The 21,225-nt window shown below is 38.1% G+C and overlaps 1 long non-coding RNA gene and 1 other non-coding gene across 2 annotated transcripts in view; both read right to left on the bottom strand.

Annotated features, from left to right (window-relative positions):
• Positions 1-21,225, bottom strand: part of LOC135318765 (uncharacterized) — a 190,516-nt gene that overhangs the window by 133,529 nt on the left and 35,762 nt on the right. The window lies entirely within an intron of this gene.
• TRNAT-AGU (transfer RNA threonine (anticodon AGU)) lies at positions 1,335-1,407 on the bottom strand. Its single transcript has one exon. It is a non-coding gene; the product is annotated as a tRNA-Thr (tRNA).

The following is a 21,225-nucleotide window of genomic DNA, read 5'->3' as shown; positions in this document are numbered from 1 at the left end:
AGATAAATGAAGGCTCTCAAAAGACAGTGAAATCAGGAAGAGAGTCACGTTAAATGGGAAGAATAGGCTGGGGACCTCAACCTGCGCATCCCACGTCCAGCCTGTGAACACTGTGGCGCTGACATGTGCAGGACCCGTGCACTGTGGTTGGTGCTCCATCTGGTCTCCTCCCATTCCGACAGCATCCGTCCTCACACAACATCTATTTGAACCCTGAGGCCATGTAACTTATACTCTAACACTAATTCACTGATAAAAAAATGATTCAAGGCATTTCGTGATTTCACTAAGATTCATTTCTTTAAAGAAAAATCATGTTATTTTTGGATGTTTGACATCTTCACAAGCATATTCATTGTTACTGGTCAACACATCATGTAAAAACCTACAGAAAGAATAATGATTATGTCTTCTTATATTCAGAGCAATGAAAATGTCAGCATGTTAAGCATCCTCATAATATTACAACCTTCCATATATTCCAGAACACATATAACATTAATACCTGGGATATAGTGGAAAACTCTAGCAAATCTAACAACTCCTGAATGGCTTCTTGCCACAGCTGCTTGATGGGGGAAGAATGTGCATCAAATTTTTATTCCTTTTTAAGCTCTAGAGAAACAGGCTTGTTTATTTATAGCAAAACAATGCTTTATCAGTAGCACTTAGAATATATTGCCTGCCATTTTTAATATTTGTTGTGATAAAAACAGAAAGGAATATAATTTTAAAGACAGAAAGAGATACAGTTTTGCCAAATTCCTTGAGACTCAGGTTGAGAGCGCTATCAGTGACAGCCACTTTGGAAGAAGAAACATTATTTAGTCAAATTTCAAATAATGAAAAACAATATGATAACAGATAAGAGGAAACTACGACTTACTTGCTTTCAGACTATAAACTCAAATTGTGATGTAGATAAAGCAATCACTTCCCTTCCTATAACACATATGTGAATAGATAGGTTGACATGGTGAGTAATCAGGAAAATTCAAGGATCTGTCCTTGTGACAGGACGCGCGGAAACAGCAAGAAGGGATTCTGGGGACGGGTCCAAGGGGAGGCCATGTGCGCTGATTGTCCTCCCTCTTCCCTTGAACTGGATCATTGGACGTGAAAATCATTCTCGCTTGTCATTACTTCCTCTTCTATTTTTAAGTTTTCTTCCCACTCAGCTCCCCTTAAAATCACTTCCTCTATCTCTCTTAAGTGGAAAATATTACCTCAACTAAAAAAAGTTATGTGACCTAATAAAACACCTAAACAAAGTATTTTTTGTTTGTTTGTTTTTTGAGAGGCAAAGTAATTAGGTTTATTTATTTATTTTTTAATGGAGGTGCTGGGGATTGAACCCAGGGCCTCATGCACACTAAGCATGCACTCTACCACTGAGCTATACCCTCCCCCACTATATTTTGAATCCTTTTCTAATTCATATTTAGAAAAAAGAAAATTAATTTCTGGATTTAAAATGTACTTTGTTATTACTATTTTTTTTAATGCCACAAAATTAAAAAAGAAAACACAACAAATTTGAGGGGAAGGACCAAAGAACACTTGGTTTTAAAAGCTGGACAAATGAGCAAGTGATAGAAATGGAACCAAGATGCCAGCAAACGTAAGTTTCCCATGGATAACTTCATAACCGACAAAGACCTCATGAAGTATGCAAAGCATCTTGATTTACACTTTCAAGGATTATGTATCCAAAGTAGAATTTTGCAAGTCTTTTGAAAATTGTAATCCTATCTAGAACTCTACAATTTTAATATGAGGCTGTCTTGGGAAAATTTCGAAGCTTCATACAAAGGCTCATGAAATTATAATTCAAATGAAAATAGTGCTATCCCTTACCGAGACACAAGGTGCTCTGTGATCTGCCCCCATCCAACTGCCTCTTTGCTCTCCTTCATCTACTTTAGCACAAGTGATACAGAACAGGTCAGAATACCCTGCATGAGAGATTCGCTTTCACATCACCGTGACTTTTCTAGTGCTCTGAAAGGAAAGCATTTCTCCCACCCTGTTCCCTTAATGAAAAGAAAATCCTATTTATCTTCAAAGAATCAAATCAAATATCCCCTCTATAATTCCTTTCCTGGAATGAATTCCTCTCAATAAATTGAGTTCCCCTCAAGTACTATATATACCACTATAATATCACCACTTAGCACGCTCTGCAAGTTATCTGTTTTCTATGGCTTGCCTTTTCTACTAGGCTAGAAAGTTCTTAATTAGAAAAACTTGGCTTTATTTATCTCTATCCTTCCAGTGCCTAGTACAATGATGGGCACTCAACAGGTGCTAAAAATATCTATCATAAAATAACGAGATCATCCCCAGAACTAGGCAACTGGTAATACGGTCAAATTGCCTCGACATCTGTGGAATTAACATTTTACTCTTTTTTGTTTCCTACAAGCTATGGGACTGATTGTATACCATCATCAAAATAACAAGGAAAATCTTAAAGAGGATTATATCCTCCTGCAGATGGAGAAACATAACTACTTCCTTCTGCCACTGCATCTTCTAAAAGATAAGCAGTTGGCGTGATGCTTAAAGTTGCGTAATACATATTACGACATTAGAGCATGTGGAGTAGGGAGGGAAACCAATGCCTTGAGGAACTTAAGTACCTGGATTACGTTTTTTGTTTTCAGCAGATAAAGCCTCTTGGCTCAGTGTAAAGAAGTTTCACGATATTTGTTCTGATTAGAACTAAGGCAGTCTTCACAGTACTGAGGAAACACTGTGGAAGCCACCAGAACATGAGGGGGGGGGAGGGAGGGGGGAGGGAGGAAGGGAGGGAGGGAGGAAGGAAGGAAGGAAGGAAGGAAGGGAGGGAGGGAGGGAGAGGGGAGGGGGAGGGAGGGGGGGAGGAAGGGAGGAAGGGAGGAAGGGAGGAAGGAAGGAAGGGAGGAAGGAAGGAAGGAAGGAAGGAAGGAAGGAAGGAAGGAAGGAAGGAAGGAAGGAAGGAATGAATTAGACCTTTCAAACTGAAAATGTATCAAGTACAACTTGGGTGTTCCTGCCGGGAGAGTGCCGCTCACAATGTACCTCCTCTTTCACGTTCATGGTTCCTGCATCATGGCATCTACAAACATCATCACGGGTCAGAACAAACTCCAGGGAAGAATTGGCTAAGATCACCCTTTTCCTGTAACGCTACAATGATGCAACTTCATTAAAATCAAAGGAAATTCAAAGCCTCCAAATAATCAAAAAACATACAAATACTTAAGGGTTGAGTCTACTTCCAACCCAATTAAATGTGAGGATCATTTTCCTGTTGCTCAGTGTAAGTTTTGCTTCTTATCTCTAAATACTTCCCTGCTGTTTGACAAGAAATAAAAGAAACATTGCTAAATCTTTCATAGTATATATTTCACTGCAGTCTATATTTTACACTTGATATAAACATTTTACGACAGGTGTTGTAAACTGTAATTTTTATTCATTTTTTTTTCCTGTGGAAGGAAATAAAAATGATAGGCTGAAATACTCTGGCATCTAAGATTTTAAAGCATCAATCTTTTTATTGAAAGTTATAGATTATATTAACACTAGGCTATCAGCAATGAAAATACTCTTTACATTTTAGTATCAACTGTCTGAACCTCAGTCAGCTTTCCTTAAAAGATAAAAGCCAACAAATTCGGTTACTGGGTAACAACCTGACCTAAAGTCTGATCTGCAGTTATTCAGCCAAATGAGACTAGTGGAAAAAAAATCTATAGTCACTCAGATGCAGATGAAAACATCTAAAATACAAACTTTTTTTAAGTGTAATGATTTGCAAATATTAGTCTTAATTGTTAACACTGAATGTGAAATATAAAAACATAAATTACAGTTTTATGACACTCAGACACCAATATCAGCCTTAATCATGACACTGGTAAGCAATTTTCAGCTGTAATGTTTTATTTTTCTGATTTCCTCATAAAAAAGAACAGAATCTGTATTCATACAATCAAAAATTTGTGGAATACTAATATTGTTGACATCATCTAGGGAATTCTCTTACTTAGGCTTAATTCTCAAAAATATGTATTTGATGTCAAATCCTGAAGTAAAATAGTAACATTAAACCTTTTTTTCTTTTACCTCTGGAATTGTGTATACAGCACTTAAAGCTTGCTTGTTTCTCTTGGGAAAAATGTTCCATTAAGCTTGAATACATATATAAGTTTATCAACCAGTAACTCTAAGTCAAAAAAAAAACTTGAATCATTCTCATCTGGGTGTTATTTCATTTGTTGATCAACATTTAGGATGGGTATCCCATTTAACTGACATAAAATACAACATTAAAATAACAAAATGTATTACCACCCAGAGATCATTCCGTTGCACTAAAATAAACAAATTGTACAAGGAAATACTTAAGGGCATATTAACAAGGTGAAAGTATTTATGAACATAGTTTTTGAAATATTTTGTTAATGACTAGATACAAAAATACAGAGGACTTTTTTCCCACTGGATTAATAGTTACTAATACTTATCTTTTTATGTACAAGTAATCTTTAGTCCCAATTTTAGGGAACAGTATGACACAGTAATGTTATCTATAATTATGTGATGATACTACATTGATACAATGACCACAGGAAAGTTCGGAGAAGACAGATGACCAATATTGCAGAGAAAAACACATCTTTTCTAAAATTCATCAGACTTTTTAATTAAAGTCCTCAAAGACTTCAGCCACAGTTTGAAGTGTAGGAGACAGACTAACAAAAGCTAAACGTTCATATTAAAAAGCAGTGGTTTCTCAAATTTTAATGTACATTACAATCACCTAGAGTGTTTGTTAAAACACGGATTACTGGGGACACATTCCATACCCACTTCCCTCCCAGCTGAGTCTCTAATCAGTAAACCTGGGGAAGGGCCAAAGAACTTGTATTTCTAATAAGTTACCAGGTGCTCCTAGGAGAGGAACCACACTGGAGGGTCAACCTGGCTGTGTATTACCAGCAAGGGGCAATATTTACAGGATACTGCGGCTCAGGCTGACCTGACTTTCTCATGTCATTGACTGGGGCAAGATAGCGCTATGCGCTGTTGAAGCTCTGCAGGTGTTTCCAAAAAGTCTAGAGAAAAAGTGCACTCTTCAGGGATGGTGTGAATCTTGAGCTGGCCATTGACGTACAGATGGAGTACCCAAAGCTTTAGAAAACTGGTGAAGGATGTTTGATGGTAATAATTAATTACACTTCCATAGCCTGCTCCACTTTACAGGGTGCTCACCTACGCTTTATCTTGTTTAACTTTTGTTTTGTTTTGTTTTGTTTGGAGGGAGATTAAGTTTTTGTTTTGTTTATTTGTTTTGTGATGGAGGCCCCAGGGACTGAACCCAGGACCTCATGCAAGCTAAGCACACGCTCTGTTACTGAGCTATACCCTCTCCCCCATCTTTTTAACTTTTGAACTTACAACAATTCAAAACATAAGTATCATAATTTCCATCTTTCAGAAAAATACATTGAAACTCAGGAATCTTTCTTTATTGCCCACAGTCACAACTTTAATATGCAGGCATCGTAATTGAAATCCAGGCATCGTAATTGAAATCCAAGCATCTGGGCTGTGAGTGAAGTGATCACTGCTGTATACCATGTGATCACTGCATTGACAGGACACTGCACAGACCAAGCTAGGCAGGGCAGAGACTTTACTGGGGAGTAGTGAAAAGTGATACAGAATATTTGGAGGAAAATAGCTCTCAGTAGGGTAGGGCAAGATTATGGAGTATCTCGGGGAAAAAAAAAAATCAAGTCAGGGAATTGGAAGTTTGAAGCAACCAATGAATGAAAACTGCATGTCCGTCACAGACAGACATGCAAATCATATAGGTAGGTTAACATCTTACTCTCTGGAATCTACGTGTAGAAAGCTCACAAATTAACTGACTATATAGTTGTAAAAAGAAAAGACAGCTCATCGTTCTCTTTAATTGCTACCATCAGCCTGATTACACACCCAGCTCCAGAGTAGGAGGCTGGTGGAGGAGGGAGGGGAGGGAGAGAGACAAGGAAATGCCGTGCCCATTTTGATTCTTGGACTCTCCCTCTTTGGCTCCCATTTGCCTGTATGGGGCTGAGGGAAAAGTGTGGTCCCCTTGGCTGTGGGAAGCGGTGTGCCCTGCGCTCACGCTGGTTGTGATGCTCCCTGCACTGTGCCCATCTGTGGGCACTGAGAGCTGTTGCTGAGGGTCACTGACTTGACTCCCCAACAACAGGGCATCTTATAAAGTTCCAGAGTCCCAGGCGCCTGGCATTCTATTTCTCCTCCCGGGATTCGTTGTGAGCTCTGCATCTCACTGCTTCTTACCACTGACATTTCTGACACTGTAAGTTTCACCGGCTTTGACCGCCACGTGGCAGGGTTATTTTCCTCAAAACCCAGGTCTGCTGCACAGCCCTTTCATCCTGTGAGACTAACTCAAAAATGGCAGAATTTTCTGTACAGAATGTGTTGCCTCCCAGACCCAAGGTCGTCCACCAGGCACTGTGCTTCCTTCTTTGTGGTCCAGGGTTCCAGACGCAGCAATCTGTCTTCTGCATTGGAGGAGAGGGAGCACTGGGACCCTTCAGGCTACCATGCGAGTCTGCCCCAGAGAAGGGAAGGAGGAAGGAAGGAGGACTGCATGGGAGAGTCTTACATCATGATGTGGTTCTAAGAATGTCTGGGTCATGGTGATGGGGAGTCCTTGAGCCAGTTGCATGCTGGAGGTGCCTGACGCCTCACAGAAGTGGGCCTGCACTGGTACCCCTTTCCATGCTCAGTCATTGGCTGGGAGTAGCCAGTGAGCCTGTGCACGAGTGATGACTACAGAGTGTCAGCGGCTGGGGGCGTCCTTCAATGATGCTCTCAAAAGCAAGAAGGCAGAGAGGCACATTTTCACGGGCTCCACAGACATAAACCACCTTCCAATTCTGCCTTTTTGCCACGTAGGTCGGGGTGCACCAGGAGCACTGGATCAGTCTTTCACATTGCGATGCCACAGCCTGGCTGCTACTATCAGCCCCCACGTGGGAATAAAGCCGCCCTGCATAGCGGGCTCTTCCCACGGCTCCATGCGGAGAGCAGGCCAAAACCCTGCTGCTCTCAGCAATCTCTTCACTCTTTGAACCCACCTCTGACCTCCAGGAGGGCAGCACACATGTGTTTCTCTGGTTTGACCCTCTCCCTTCCCCACAGGCTTCTGGGGCTCAAAACTATTAGCTTTTAATTCCCTTACTTATGGTTGGGACTTTTAATATTTCCTATCCTTAATTCTTCTTACCATAGCTTGAATTGATTAAATGTCTATGACCTAATCAACAAGAAATTTTCTTTATCTGTCGATGGAAATGAATAAACCAAGAAAATCTTCTGAAAAAGCTTGATTTTCAAGACTACAAATATTATTCAAGATCTCCAAAGGTACATGGACTTGTTCCCTCTTTCTCTTTGAATTCCTCCTACAAATTCCTCCTCCTTTTGAATTCTATCTACTTATTTCTGCAGCAAAGGGATGCCTCCGGCAGATTAGGGAATAATCCTGAACCAGGGAACGTGAAGGAGACAAGTGACTATTTTTTAAATGCATTCTCTTCATTATGAGTCACGACAACTGACAAAACTAAGCGAACAATTGTAAGTGCCAAGTGGGGAAGTGATTTAACCAAGGAAAACAATCAGAGAAAGAGCTCTGCCCTAGTCTCTAGTTCACGTGATTGACACCTGCAACTTGCAGCTTTCCTGTGGCCACTGTGGGGGGGATCTCACTGGCCTGCGGGCGACAGGCGGGGGTCAGGTCAGCGATGGGAGAGTAACATCACAGGAATATGTCTGTGACGCATTCTGTGATATCCTGGCTGGCATCTCTGCCTGAATATTGAGAAGGGATCTTTTCTCAGATGTTTTCAAATAGAAGTTTTCTGGTCCCTTTCCCAGGATTTCTTTAATCTCCTTCACATGCCCATCTTCCTATTTGTCTCTGTCCCTTTAACTTCTTTTATCATTTTATCAGTCGTATCTTCCTCCTGTTTCTAGTCCAGTCATCTCTCCCCAGGCTACAGGGGCTGGCACTCATGAATATTTATTTATTCATGAGTATTTATTCATGAGTATCAGCAGGATGTGAGTATTTTTCACATGTGTCCACTGCTGGATAAGGAGGGGGAAGCGGAACTTCAGATCCTGAGCACAGAGTAACATAGAAAAAGCCAGCCATCCCGTCTTGTTTCCAAGGGTAAAATGAACTTATTGTTCTTTCTGTGTATACAAATAAAATGCCACTCTGTAAAATTGTGGGAATACTTTCCTGCCAACTCTCAGTTTTCGGTGGAGCAGGACGAACTGGGCGGAGGGTAACTTTTTATTCTGAAACATAATCCTCCCTTCATCAGGAAGGAGAAAGATCATATTAATCCAAATAAAGGGAGTTCTGGTTACTTTCAGTCCACTTCTTTGAACTCACCTTGCGCTACACAAGACTTGGCCATCAAGACGCTAAGAACTGCCTTTAGCCTAACGGTAACTCCTGAGTCTGTACACCTGTCTAGAGGACAAGACCGGGCGAGTCCACCTCTCTCACTATTTCAGTTCATTACTGACGACCAGGCTTCCACCATGCCCTGTTTACCCCAGACCCTCGCCTGTCTTCCCCGGGACATCTAAGAAATTCAGTTAAGGATAAGAAAATGTTGCGTGATGAATACTCTGCATGAGATTTGGGGAGAGCGTCTCTAAGCAGGTGACGTTTGCACAGAAACCTGAATATGTTGAATTATACGAATATGAGGGAAAAATCCCTCCAAATTGTCACAGCAAGTGGAATGCCATGGCTGCAGCACATCTGAGAAAAAAACGTTCTAATTTGATGCATTCTAACAATTTGACTCTGTTGGTTACAGGAAAGCTTTCTTTTAAATTACTTTGGGTTTTTAATCACCATCTCTAGCTCCATTCCCTCCCCCACCCCCTACCGTGGCTTCTTCCATTGTCAGGCAGAGACTGCATAAACTGGCAATGTTGCCACTATACATGTTTGGTGTAACCTGGCGGTGAAACCACCTGTACCTGGAGAACTTGTTTATGGAAGCTTTTTAATCACAGATTAAATTTCTTTAAAAAATGTACAGATGTTCAGATTCTTCCTTCTTGAGTGAATGTTAGTTGTTTGTGTCCGAAGAATTGGTCCGTATCCTCTAGACTGTTGAATTTAAGGGCATTGAGTTGTTCTTGGTATCTCCTTATCATCCTTTCAGTGTCTGTTTGGATAGCAGTAATGTCTTCTCTTTAATTCCTAATATTTATAATTGATGTTTTCTCTTTTTTTAAATCTTTGTCAATGTAACTTAGCAGTTTATTAACTTATTGATCCCTCAAACCAGTTTTTGTTTTCATTCATTTTCTATGTTTTCTGTTTTCAATTTTATTAATTTTTTCTATTTATTATATTTCTTTCTTTTCCTTCAAGTTTAGATTTTCTTTCTCTATTTTACTGAAGTAGAAACTAAAGTTGCTATTAGATCTTTCTCTTTTTCTAATATTAGTTTCAATGCTAAACTATAAAATAATCTCTAAGCATTGCTTTTTATTATTGTATACATTTTGATTATATTATTGTACACATTTTGATACGTCACGTTTAATTTTCCTTCAGTTCAATATGGACAGATGATAGATTTCAAAATATTTTGAGACTTACTCTCTGAACCATAGATTATGTAGAAGTGTATTTTTAAATTTGCTAAACAATTGTGGATTTCTCAGATATCTTATTGTTGCTGGGTTTTAGTTTATTTCCATATAATCTGAGAATATATCTTGTATAATTTCTGTTCTCCTAAACTTAAGCTGTGTTTATTGCACAGGTTATGATTCATCTTGGTTAACGTTCCATGTACACTAGAGATGAGTGTCTACCGTTGTAAGCAGCGCTCTATAAACTTTGATTATGTCAAGTTGGTTGATAATGCTTTTTTGGTTACCTATATCCTCAGTTATTTTGCTTTTTTAAAATTAATTAGAGTATATAATACTGTGAGTATTGAAGTTTATCTCTCATTTCAGATCAAAATTTATTGCATGTATTTTGATTTTTCCCTTACTATATGTGTACATATGTTATATACTCAGAGAAATTACCCCTTTATCATTACATAAAATCATTTTTTATCTGTGATATTTTTAATTTAGAAATTAATATAAATGCTCCAGTTTTCTTTCAGTGTGTATCTGCATGACTTTTTTTCTTCTAAGCTTTTTACTTTTATCTTCTAAGCTTTTTACTTCTATCGTCTAATTTTATTTATATTTAAATGTATTCTGGTAAACGGAATATAAGTGTATCTTGCTTTTCATCTAATCCGATCATCCATGTGTTTTAACCAGTACGTTTACCTGGATCACTTACTTGTTTTTGTATACAGGCAGACCTCATTTTACTGCACTTTGCCTTATTGCTCTTTTCAGACATGGCATTTTTTACAGATCGAAGCTCTGTGGTAATCCTGTGTTACACAAGTCTATTGGTGACATTTTTCCAACAGCATTTGCTCATTTTGTGTCCCTGGGTCACAGTTTATAATTCTCACAGTATTTCAGACTTTCTCATTATTATTATATTTGTTAGGGCATTGGATGATTTGTGAGCCTTGATGTTACTACCGTAATTGTTTGGGGTGCCATGAACCATCCCACACAAGATGACTAACTCAATCCATAAACTTATGTGTTCTGACTGCTCCACTGACCGGCCCTTCTCCCATCTCCCTCTCCTCAGTCCTCCCTACTCCCTGAGACATTACAGTATTGAAACTGGGCCAATAAATAACCCCACAATGGCCTCTAAGTATTCAAGTAAAGAAAGAGTCACACATCTCTCACTTTAAATCAAAAGCTAGAAATGATCAAGCTTAGTGAGGAAGGGATGTGAAAGGCTGATACAGGCTGAGAGCCAGGCCTCTTGTACCAACAGTTGGGCAAGTTATGAATGCAAAGGAAAAGGTTTTGAAGAAAATCAGAAGTGCTCCTCCAGTGAACACACAAGTGGACCAAACCAGCCAGAATATTCCCCCAAGCCAAAGCCTACTCCGGGGCAAGGACCCAACTCTCTGTAATTGTGTGAATGCTGGAGAGGTAAGAACGCTGCAGAAGAACAGCTGGAAGCTAGCAGAGGTTGGTGCACGACATTTAAGGAAAGAAGGCATCTCCATAACACACAAGTTCCAGGTGAAGCAGCAAGTGCTGATATAGAAGGCGCAGCAAGTCATTCAGAAGGTCCGGCCAAGATCATTAATAAAGGTGGCTAAATTAAACAGCAGATTTTCAACGTAGACAAAATAGCCTTCTATTGGCAGAAGATGCGAACTTTTATAGCTAGAGAGATGTCAATGCCTGGCTTCAAAGCTTCAAAGGACAGGCTGACCCTCTTGTTAGGGGCTAATGCAGCTGGTGACAGTGAGTTGAAGCCAATGCTCATTTACCATTCTGAAAATCTTAGGGATGATGCTGAATCTACTCTGCCTGTGCTCTATAAATGGACCAACAAACCCCAGATGACAGCACATTCATTTACAAGATGGTTTACTGTTGACACCTACTGCTCAGAAAAAAAAAGATTCCTTCCAAAATAGTACTGCTCATTGACAATGCACCTGGTCACCCAAGGGCTCTGATGGAAATGTACAAGATTAATGTTGTTTTCATGCCTGCTAACGCAACATCCATTCTGTAGGTCCATAGATCAAGAAGTAATTTCAACTTTCAAGTCGTATTATCTAAGAAATACATTTTGTAAGGCCACAGCTGACATAGATAGCGATTCTTCTGATGGATCTGGGCAGAGTAAATTGAAAACCTTCTGGAAAGAACGCAGCATTCTCGTTGACATTAAGGACATTCATAATTCATGGGAAGAGGTCAAAATACCAACATTAACAGGAGTTGGAAAGAAGCTGAATCCAACCCTCATGGATGACTTTGAGGGGATCAAGACTTCAGTGAAAGAAGGAACTACAGACGCAGTGGAAACAGCAAGGGGACTGAAATTAGAAGTGGAGGCTGCAGAAGGGACTGAACTGGTACAATTTCAGGATAAAACTTGACGATGAGGAGTTGCTTCTTAGAGACGTGCAAAGACAGTGGTTGCCTGAGATGTAAACTACTCCTGGGGAGCATGCTGTGAAGATTATTGAAATGACAACAGAGGATTTAAACTATTGCATAAACTAAGTTAATAAAGCAGTGGGAGCATTTGAGAGGACTGAATTCAATTTTGAAAGAACTTTTACTGTGGGTAACATGTTACCAAACAGCATTGCACGCTACAGAGAAATCCTTTGTGAAAGAAGAGTCAATTTGATGTGGCCAACTCCCATGTTGTCTTACTTTGACACAGCCATCCCAGCCTTTAGCAACCACTGCCCTGATTAGCCAGCAGCCATCGGCATAGAGGCAAGACCCTCCTCCAGGAAAAAGATTGACTACGACTCGCTGACGGCTCAAATGATTAGATTTTTTTAGCAATAAAATATTTTAAATTAAGATTCGTACACTGTTCTTTCAGACATAATGCTACTGCATACTACAGTATTATATGCGTGGGGAAACCAAAACCTTCCCAAACTTGCGTTATTGCAGTGGCCTGGAACTGAACTTACCATATCTGAGGTTTGCCTGTAGCAACTTTATTGAGATATAACTGACACACCAAAAAAAAAAAACAAAAATCACCCTTATAAAGCTTACAATTCATAAATGAAGTAAATCTACCATCTTTCTGGGTGATCTCTATTTGTCACATCTGTTTTTCGTTTCTTTTAACCTATTCTTCTCCCCATCTCTGGACTTAACTGAGCATTGTCATAATTCTATTTGACATCTATATTGACTTATTTTTAGACCTTTTAAAAATTTTAATGAGTAGCCTTATAATTTACAAATAAAATAATACAAATGAAACTAAATACAAAATAGAAACAGACTAAGAGACATCAAAAACAAACTATGGTTACCAAAGTACAGATTTACTGTACAGCACAGGGAGCTATATTCCATATCTTGAAATGGCCCATAATGGAATATATCTGAACCACTTCACTGTACACCTGAAACTAACACAGTATTTTAAATCAACTCTATTTCAATAAAATAAAATTCCGCAGGAGAGTGTAATGAAACTGCTGTACATCTTGATTGTGGTTTTGGTTAAAACTCACAGAACTTGCTGGGTGAATTTTACTGTGTTAAATTAGACCTCAAAAAATTTAAAAAATATATAATGTGACATAATAACAACAAAAAGCAATGAATTATAAACAGGATGACTACATATAAGAAAAGCGACATTCACCAAGAATTAAAATGGTAAAATCAGCTAATTTGCCATTAGTACGTGTGCCATTTAAGACCTTACTTTTAATAATTAACTTGCCTCAAAAAAATAGGAATGGTATATAAAGTGTAATAATGCATTTCACAATTTAATCGAATAGACATGCATAGAATTATAATCAGTCATGACTCCAGCAGAAAATAGACGGCACATTCAAACAGGTTAACCAAGCAGTGCTGACGGAAGCAGCTGTTTACGGAGCTGCTGGCAGAGGTAAGAGAAGTGAACAAGGGGTGCCGGGGTTCTCCAGGAGCTAGCTACCGTGTGAAATCATTTTCCCCAAGTGCAAATGAACAAGCAGAGAGAGAGTATCTCCGAACCCAGTTAAAGATGTAGTTATGATGGTGGCCATGGAAGTCATGCATCTAATAGCATCTATGTCCTTCGGGGAAGAAATGGAGCCACTGCCAATCTGTGGCCCCATAGTTGGCAAAGACCACGATTAAATACCCTACCTATATTCTTCTTTTTTTTTTTTTTAAGATTTAGGTATAACTGATGTACAAAACACAAAAATTGCACATATTTATTGTACACATTTTGATGAGTTTGGACATAAGCACACACTCATGATTATACGACCACAATCAAGGTACTAAACACATCTATCATCTCCAGAAAGGTCCTTGTGTGTGTGTATGTGTGTGTGTGTGTTGTGGTAAGAGCACTTAACATGGGGTCTACCCTCAACAAATTTCAAGGTACGTAATACCACGTTGTTAACTGTAGGCACTGTGTTGTTTAGCAGACCTCTAGAACCTACTCACCTTGAATAACTGAAACTTTGTACACAATGAGCAACAGCTCCTCATTTCTCCTACCGCCAGCCATTGGCAACCAACATTCTACCCTCTGCCTCTAAGAGGCTGCTTTGGATTCCTATGTAAGTGGATACACGCAGTACGTGTCCTTCTGTGACTGGCTTATTTCACTCGGCATAACGTCCTCTAGAACCACCCATGTTGACACAAATGGTAAGGTTTCCTTCTTTATAAAGGTTGACTAACACCCCACTGCATACATATACCACATTTTCTTGATTCAGCTGTTGACAGACACTCGGACTGCTTCAATATCTTGGCCACTGTGAATAATGCTAAAAAATTATACAAATGACTCTCTATACACAACAGAAATAGACTAACAGACATAGAAAGCAAACTTATGGCACCAAAGTGGATTTACTGTACAGCAAAGGGAACCATATTCAATATCTTGTAATAGACTGTAATGGAACACAATCTGAAATGTTGTGTACACACAGACACACACACACACATATATACACATAGATTACTGGGCATCCTAACAGGTGTGAGATGACAGTTCATAGTGTTTTTTAATTTCTCTGGTATTTAGTGATGTTGAGCACATTTTCATGTACTTCTTGGCCATTTGTATATCTTCTTGGAGAAATGTCCATTTAAGTCCTTTGCCTACTTTTTAGTCAGGTTATTTGTTTTTTGTCACTGAGATGTAAGAGATTCTTATATATTTTGGATACTAATTCCTTATCCAATAGTTGGTTATAAATATTTTCTATCACTTCACAGCTTGCATTTTCAGTCTACTAATTATTTGCTGTAGGGGAGCTTTTAGTTTGATACAGTCCCACTTGTCTGTTTTTGTTGCCTGTGCTTTTGGTGTTAAATCCAAGAAACCATTATACCAATATCAAAGTCAAAAAGCTTTTCCCCTATGTATTCTTTGAGGAATTTTAGTGTTTCAAGTAATACGCTTAAGTCTTTAATCCATTTTTAGTTGATGTTTGTGCATGGTGTAAAAGTGTCTTTTCCCATTTTTTAAATCAACCTGAAGACACCTTGTATTCTTAATATTTTATTTACCCACTCTCCTCAGCAACTGAATCACCCTTTCAGTAGCTATTCAAGATTCATATTCTACAGATGACTGATGTAAAATTTATGGAAGTCTTTAAAATTATTGAGTACTTCAGCAGAATGCCCATCTGGCAAAGAGTTAAAAATGTCAGGAGTCTATATACAAAGCCACTGTGAATTCCCTTGGGCCCTCCACACCCCAAACCGAGATAGGAACCCCTTCCTTCCTGTACCAGATCCCCTGCCTGGCAGTGTCCCTGTACTCGTAACATCGCACTGTCACTGACTGCTCACATGCCTAATGTTCCCACTGAGGAGTCTGACCTCTCTGTTCATAACCCAGCACTAGCACAGCTCCTGGTAGAGCACATGTACTTAATCAATGTTTGCTGAATGTGTTCAAAAAATGATTCAGGCACTCAACTTCATTTTTAATGTTGTTAAATGATACAATTGTACCAAAATTGCTAATAGTCTGTTTTTCATTTTTCCAGTTGTCTCTTAAATTGCAATTGCCAAGTTGAAACTATAACTTTCTATGTTGTTGTTTCAAATCAATTCAGCAAACGTAGATAAAATCTTAGTTTCATAAATACAATGATGAAAACAATGACCTTAAGCTGTTGTGATACAAGAGCAGAAAGAAGCACAAATAGCACTGAAATACAGGCAAGGTGTGGAAAGGGTAATAAAATATTTAATGCAAAATACTGGATCAACACAAAAGATGGGATATTTCTTCTAGAAGTCTTCCTGAAGAAATGTGAATGGATGGGGATTCATATACTTTATGTAAGAGAATAAGAGAAAGGGATATTACAAAAATATAAAACAGAAAGGAGATAGAGTGATCAAAAATTGTCAGAGAGAGCTGATGCAAATAAAATGCAGACATGTCAGAGCCTTAAACTGGGAGGAAAAATTGTGTGTGTTTGTATGTGTGTGTTCATTAGAGGGAGTGAAAATCCAAGCTAGAGGAGCGGCAGTGGGGACACTGTTAAGCGTAACTGTGTTATTAGAAAGTCATGGAGATGAAACTCAGAGGCGGAGTACGTGCACATAGCCTGGTGCTGGGGCCCTAGAAGAGGTGATCAAGGAAAAAGAGAAAGAAACATGAGCAGCCTGAGGACAGGACTCTGTGTAAAAGGTACTTTTACGAGACATAGTATTTATATTTTAGATTTATGATTTTATACTATTTATGGTAGTATTTATATTTATGATTTATTAACCATTAGTACAAGATTTTACACAACAAATTTTAATGTTTAATAAATAATGTTATGCAACCAAAAGTTAATTTGTTAGGTTCTTTTAAAATTTCTTCTTTTTTTTCCTTCTAGAATTCTGGATATTCTGATTTTTAAGGGCCTCTGATTGTTGATAACTATATTGGCTTCCTTTTTAGTTAACAGATAATACTGTTGCACCTGCCATGAGACTGGTTCCAATTGAGTCATCTCACATTTACTCATTTCAGATCATATGCAAAAATCTCCAGGTATTAATAAACTTTTTAAGTGGTAGAAACAATGACTCTCCTGAAAGCCATGGAAAACATATAACCCCTCGTAACTCAGTCCTTTGCAAGTCCACTGCATCTTACATTAGGACACTTGTAAAAGTGCATAATCTCCTTTCCCTTTATTGCCACTTTGAGCTCCAGCCATTTAAAAGCCCACTTTAACTGTTTCATGAGATCTATGATGTGACACTATGACTCAGGTTCTTTTTTTATCACTTTTTAGAACGTATCTCCTAAGTTGCCTTGCTATAGCTTCATAACAACATTTGAGGGGGTGTGCCGATACCTCTGCATATTAAATTTGCAGTTTACACATAAAATAAGTGGTTAACTGTTTGATTTCTAAGGAGAAAACTGAGCAAGTTACCCTACCAGCACATTAAATTTCTTTATGAATAGACCAAGCATCCAACTCAAAGGCATTTGGCAGATAATTTCGTTTATTTCTCAGCCTATAAGCAATTTTTTACCATAGAGACATGTACCTTAAAAAGCCAAGGGCCTATGGGTTATTTACTTCCTCAATAACGTATTTTCATAGCCATCATCTGTTCTTTCTCAAAGTCCTTCACTGTACTTAACATTCTTCCAACAATTTTCGTAACTTGCCTACTTACCAGGAAAAGAAAAAAAAAAACTCACTGCTCCCCCGTCCTCTTACTGAAACCCTCATGTATCTGAAGAGGAGAAGTAAGAATCCACCAAGCTTTTCTTCTCCAAAGTGATACGTGTTTTTATTAGACACATTTAAATTATATATTTTTACGTATAATCCCTCAAAAACTGGTTTCATGGGAATTTGTCAGACTAAAACGAATGACTTTCCTGGATGACTTCTGAGTATCTTTAACTGGATCAAGTGGCCAGTAGGCAGCGCCGTGTCCATACAACAAGCAGACACTCCTCACTTGAAAATATAATGATGTGTCTTTAAATGTGAATATTAGTTCTTGCTTTTCACTATAAAACATAGATTTTCTTCCTAGTTTGTGCCTACTACCTCTTTGTCCAGTTATTGTGATTTTTAAATATAAATAAAGGCTTTTTATTCACTCACACACTACATATGGACACATCACATGGTTCCCTTAACTCAACGTCTCTCATTAGGGTTTGCTGGTGAGTATCACCCGACACCTTCACCATCATCTCTTTTGCACCCCATCATTTCCTTGCACCATTTCCCCCAAGTTTATAGAGCTGGAGCTACTAGAATTTTGTGTCCTAACCCTGGCTTAAGCTGTGTACTTACAAACACATTTGGACATGAAACTTTACATATTTTTCCTATTTCTTGTTATTTCAGTCAGAAGAGTATACTTGATATACCATAGTAAGAAAATCAGTAACTTTTTCAGTTTTCCATCTGTAACAGCTACATTTTAACAATGCATATAATTAAAAGTAGCTCCCATACATTTAGATTTTCCTTCCTTGTTCTCATTTGTAGTTCGATATAAGAAACTTCTTAGGAAAGTCAAAATAAAACAATTCCAAATGCAGCTCTTTGATAGGTCATTCTATTTTCCAGCTGTCTCGACTCCTCCCCTGTCTGACAGCTGCCACAGAAAGAGAAAGATGAGAACCTTGTGACTGTCTCTTCCCCCACACTCATAAAAACATGTTTTATTCATTTGTACCTCAATTCTTCTCTGAAGCTGTTTAGGAAGGTACAATGAGAAAAAATGGGATATAATGTACTGTTGATAAAGACATTGCATTTATTCTTGCAGGAAAAGAATGGCATTTTCCAAAAGCCAATTGATCCAACTGATTAACTTTAATTAAAGGTAATATGCTACTTTGTGATAGTTGTAAAATTATCTCATTTGAATATTAGAGCATGAAATAAGCTAGAAAAAAACATTATTTAGAACCACCAAGAGATGGTTATCATTTTATCCAGTTTTCATACAATCATTAGATCAGAATTCAAGAGGATATTAGGAAGGTCATATTTAATTTTAAGGAGAGGATCTTAAAAGAAAAAGTGAAAATTATACAACTTAAAAAAAAAAAAAAAGAAATGATACACTCTGCTAGCCTAAGCTCAAATGAGGACAAAACTGACATAAAAACAGACTCGGATTCATTGATTATTGCTGTTGAAAGCAATTAAAATGTTGTTAAATCTATTGGAGAATGGATGAAAAAAGTTTAGTAACTAAATGTGCTGAACATTGGACCATATGATTTATGCAACTTATTTAGTATTCATAAAACATTATGAAATAGATATTATCATCTTCATTTTATGCATAAAGAAAAAGAAGAGTTTAAGTATGTTTCCCAAAGACACACATTTAATAAGCAGAGATCCTTATATCTAAAATTGGGTATAACTCACTATGGAATCAACTTAATGCCCACTATAAGACAGATGTAAAATCAGGGGAAAATACATGTCAATGATTTACGTTTTATCAACGTATATGTATATGTGTAATGATGAGTATGTGTATAATGATTCAATGTATATTAGTATACATTAGTGTATGTGTATATATAATGTATACATTATGCATTAGTATAACATATACTGATTCAATGTGTAATGATTCAATACTTAGTATATGTATAATGATTCAATGAATTATTCCATATTTTTATTTAACAAATACCAATGGAATACACAACATGACCATTTCTGGAAGCAGGAAACATATTTGATGACAGAATCTTAATGCTGGAGACATACAATGTGACAAAACACATGGCCAGTCTAGAAATTACAGGATCTCAATAAGCTTAGATTAAAAGCTACCTACTTGCTGACTCATTAGCATGAATTACACCAACAAACAACAAAACCTTTTATTTGCCCCAGGTTTGATATTTAACGTGTTCTCTGATATTTGCATTGTTTGTGAGAGAAACAGCAGTCTGATCCATTTTGGTGAGAGAATACTGAAAATTTGCAGATCCACACAAGAGAAGGACCTAAGGAAAAAGCTGAGGACAGAGGCATGAGAGGTCCTGGGTTGTGACTGTGTAAATTACTGGTCCTCCTACCTCACTCTTCATGTATCTGTGGTCTTACTCTGTCCTCTTATTGGTCAGAATGTCCAACCCCACCACTGGATTTGGGGCTTTTCTACGTGACTTGCTTTAGCCAATGACACATTAATGGATGCAAATTTAGCTTAAAAAAGGTGAGTGTGGAGTTCACCTCTTGTGTACTGATGATTTCCCATACAACCACTACCCAGGTAATCAAGGCCTCAGTATCTTCCTGACCACATGCTCCTGGTAAGTTCTGTCCCCAGGAGAACAGGAGACACAGGGAGCAGATCCAAGCCCAAGGTGAAGTTTGGGGCCTGGAATCCAGCCTATTCCAGTCAGGTTGTAGCTGCCACACAGAACACTGAACATGAGATTAAATGACTGTTGTTTGAAATCATTAAGTTTTGGGGTTCTCAGGGCAGTAACTCACTAGTACTCTTATTAATGATGCTTAATTAATGATTTAGCATATTTTTTAGGATCCCCCACAGTTGAAGTGCAGATAAAGTAGAGCTTTCCAGTGACTTTTTGAATGCACAGTGGTGTAAGATATCATTAAATATCCCCAAAGGAATAATACCGAAAGCATCAACTACTCTGGGAATCAATACGCAATGACCAAGAGATCTTCAGTGTGTGTCGGATGAATGCCTGACAAACCAGGGACTGGGCTAGAGGTAGTGCTAGTAAAGGGGTCTCAGACTCAGCCCACACAGGATGGAGAGTCTACACTGAAGTCACATTAAGAGTCCAAAACAAACGTACGGTTACCAGGGTGGGGCAGGGGTGGGAAGAGGTCAATTGGGAACTCGAGATTTGGAGAACTAACTCATATATATAAAATACATAAACAAGTTTATACCGTACAGCACAGGGAACTATATGCAATATCTTATAGTAACTTATAGTGAAAAAGAACATGAAAACAAGTATATGCATGTTTATGTATGACTGAAGCATGATGCTGTACACTAGAAATTGACAGAATGTTGTAAACTGACTGTACTTCAATATATATATATATATAGAAAAAAAGTCCAAGAATTACTGTTCCCAGGCCTTTCTGAATTAATTTATTAGAGTTTCCCAGTACTCTTGTTAGGCAGTGAGACAGAAATGAGTACCAGGCAAGGGGAGAGGAGGGGATGATATTAATTATACCAGCATATTATTAATAGTGTCCTTTTTCAGTCATAATATCATCTCAGTTTGGATAATAACCTACGTGGTCCCATGTTATAATTCAGAGTAGAGTTATTACCCTCAAGTGAGAAAACTACTTGATACGTTAACTGTGATCAGTGGTCACCTGAAGTTGTTCATTTGATATATTTTATAGTTAGGATTATTTGTAATCTATTGAAAGAGACAACCAAGGGATGCAACAAGAAGTTAAGATTTTCAGCTTATAGAAGGAAAAAGAATTTGCCCAGAGAAACTAGAAGCAGCAGAGT

The sequence above is a fragment of the Camelus dromedarius genome, chromosome 21 (genome assembly GCF_036321535.1).
Source record: "Camelus dromedarius isolate mCamDro1 chromosome 21, mCamDro1.pat, whole genome shotgun sequence".
NCBI lineage: Eukaryota > Metazoa > Chordata > Mammalia > Artiodactyla > Camelidae > Camelus > Camelus dromedarius.
Note: the sequence above shows the minus strand (reverse complement) of the source record. Positions and strands in the feature narration are given on the sequence as shown.